Raw genomic sequence first — 3,620 nt, 5'->3', positions numbered from 1 at the left:
CTGTATACAATCAAATAAAATTTAACAAATGAAAATAAGACAATAAATAAATAAAATACAGATATGAAACATACAAAAAAATAGTAACATGGTTTAAGAAGGGAAATTAAGCACTAATTCAATGATGGATCTCATTGAATGACATCACTGAATTGTTGAAATATCGAATTTCATTACATGGCATAGTAGAGGCATAAAAGAAGCCATTTGGGAGCGCATTGAGCAACATCACTCAACTAGAAAGGGGACTCCCGCGACTCCGCTCTAACTTATCTCATGCATGGGACAGGGCCAGTGGCGTAGTTTTAACATTGAGGTGGGGGTGGGGGTGTTTAATTAAGCACCTTTTTGGCGACAGCATAAGTTCATTGGTACTTTGTCCGAAATATTTTGCCATATTGAAGCTGAACTGATGAAATGTGGTGCAAATGAGGAATAAATGAGCCAAAATTTGCTCTTTTCGGTCTACAATGGCCAAATATGAGGTTAATTTGGGCAGAAATCCACATAGAGGCGTCAACATTCCGATGAAATCTGGTTGTTCCAGACGCAACGTAGCAAAGATGTAAAAGTAAGTTCCAGTATCAGAATTAATTCCAAAATTCATTTGAAAACTACTGGCTGACTAAGAAGAGGGGTTAGAGTATGAAATGTGTCTCACAGCACATGAGAGAGAGGGGATAAAAACTACAATAAGTTGGTAATTATTGGACCGGTATATTGTGGGCATAAAATGATGTTGGCCAGGCATGTTGAGGTGATGTGGACAAAGAAATAATGATTTTGCAAGATCGACAAAATATGTCCGCATCCCATGATTACCCCTCCGCACCGCGCCATTCATGAGCACCAATGAAGATTGGCCATGGGGCCAGGGCCGGATTTGCTATTGGGCCCGATGGGCCCGGGCACAGCTCCAAAAATTGCCCTGTGGATGTTACTTTTTAGCCCCAAAACACCATGTTTTGGACCAAAATATGGTAAAATTGCAAAATTTTGCACGCATCGCGCGCACTGACTCTGTACATAGCAAAACTCACATTTATTTTGGGCTAAAATTGTCTGCAAATATAACATTTTTCTCGCGCTTCGCGCGCGAATGTCTCATATCAGAACAAAATATGCTCGTCTCCACCACCGTCGATCTTAATATAGTATGCCCTATTGGTCTATTTGTTAATCAAAACTTGGCTACTTGAGTACACTTATGTCTCCATCACGGTAAGGTTGGGGACGCCGAATTTTGCCTGGACAAGGGCTTCCAAAAGGCAAGTCCGGCACTGCATGGGGCAGGGTGGCAAGTCAGTCCCATGCTCAGTGGACAGAAATGTTCTGTTTTGGTCTATTTTAGATCCAATTTTGTCCCATTTAGTATTAAAATGCCAAATTTCCAAACGCCAAACTTCGCGCGCATTTATCTCAGTGAAGTCATTCTGTGAGTAGATCTGTGAGACGTCTCCTTGTATATTCCTTTTTTTTTCATCTCGAAATCATAAATATGAGTGCTAGGGCAGCTCCTCTGATGCCTGGAAAAAGCATAAAACTCGTAATAGCTGGATCAAAATACCGGGACTAAATTATCCAAAAGCTGTAAAAGGCTTACGCATCTTCCTTTGGCACGATTTTAGGAAACAATTGTCCTCAATCTTGTTCATTTAAGCATGAACATTATATACAATTGTTTGCGCCCTTCGCGCGCATTTGTCCCGGTAATGTTCTTTTAGTAGCAGATCAGTAGCAGGTCAGTGGACTCGGTGAAGCGCTTTTCCTGGCAAAGGAATGTTGGGGACAGCTTGGAAAAAACTTCCAGTTATGGGAGAGGGTGTCTTCAATCCGATGAGCCAGGGGTGGCAATGATGTTGCCATGCCCAGGTGTCAGCTAACGGTAAAAGAGGCCATACCATCAAAATTTGTTACTCGCCCCCCCTGAGAAAATGGTCTAGCGACGGTCCTGTGAAAGTGCCGTTGAAAAGCTGTTAGGTGGCAAAGCCTCGGGATATGACAATATCACGGCTGAGGAAGCAGGATAGAGCGCAGGAGTTAAAATCCTACATATACCGTGCACCAAAATATGGGACAGCAAAACTTTCCCAGATGAATGGGGATGGCTATTTTACCAATTTATAAGAAAAAAGATAAGCTTGATTGCTTGAGTCCCAAGTAGGATTTAGACCAGGACGTTCAACTAAATAGACCAACTCTTCCCCCTCAGGCAAATAGTAGAGAACCATTTTGAAAAGAGGAAGGGTATTTTCTGTTGCTACATCGATTTCGAAAAAGCCTTCGACTCAGTGTGGCAGGAAGGAGTTTGGAAGGCACTTGGATCTTTAGTTTCCAACATAAAATCATCTGTCTCCTGACATCCCTCTACAAGAAACCTGCAAGCACTGTAAGATAAATGTGGAACTATCAGAGTGGTTTACATCCTACTGGAGATGGCTATGGTGTACGCCCTGCACGGTACCAACATAAAACAAGTGGTGAATAACCTACGATTTGCAGATGGCATTGCACTCAATTCTAACAGGGAAGACCTCCAAACACTAGTTAAAACCTCATCCATCAAAACATATCAGCAAAATAAATAAAGAAGTCCAGGTCGTAGGCAAAGAGGACATCCACCTGAACATCACAATTGGCAATACTAAGCTTCTACTGTACAGGTGGTGGAGTTTACCTACCTGGGAGGAAAGATCACCGAAAATGGATCATGATCAGAAAATATTAAACCACGTATAGGCAAAGCCCTAGGAGCTGTGCAGAAACTACAGAGTATCTGCGGCGCTAAGGACATCCAAACCAACACCAAGATGCAAGATTAAGCTATACAATATCGTTGGTTTATCATATTACTCGACCATGTCTACGGAGCGGAAACCTGGATATCACGTTTGAGATGGTGATTTAGATAATGGGAGTAACACGCAGAGACAGAATCTAAAACACCACCATCCGCAAACCTCCGGGTGTTGAGTTTGCCATCTTGAACAGAATATACCGGAATAGGCTTCATTATTTTGGTCACATCCAGATAATGCCGCCCTCAGGCCTTCCCATGGCCTCATGACCTTCGATTGTCTCATCCAGGGATCAGACCCAGAAGCAGGAGGCAAATAAGGATAATTTACTGGGTGGGCAATTTAATTTATGTTGGCCCTCAAATCAGGGAAAATAATTTACTGGGTAGGCAGCTTGTAATTATTGGCATCCAGATATTTGGATTTTCGAAAGTGTGCGAAGAATTTGGCTTCGATGTAAAAAGTGGACTTAAATACCTTCCCTTAAATGCTGAATATGCTAAATAGACATTACATTGATGGTTCTTTTTGCTATTATCTCCTCAAGGGATTGGACCTTAATTTTGTGACTTTTCCCTAATTTGGAATTTTACATGAAGTGTTTTCTTTTTCTTAATAATTATAACATGTGTGATTTGCATAAAGAATAGATTCCTATTTCAATGTTATTTTTCACTGATCACATTGCCCCCTTTTAACGACGAAAATTGAAATTTCATTCCAGTGCCTACAATACGTGTATTAGCCCGCCTATAGTATCTCTATCATGTTTTATTACACGAAGCATCGCGCAGCTGTGATATACAAACAAGACGTAAGACG

Source organism: Amphiura filiformis, chromosome 20 (assembly GCF_039555335.1).
Source record: "Amphiura filiformis chromosome 20, Afil_fr2py, whole genome shotgun sequence".
Lineage (NCBI taxonomy): Eukaryota > Metazoa > Echinodermata > Ophiuroidea > Amphilepidida > Amphiuridae > Amphiura > Amphiura filiformis.
This window is presented reverse-complemented; position numbering follows the sequence as displayed.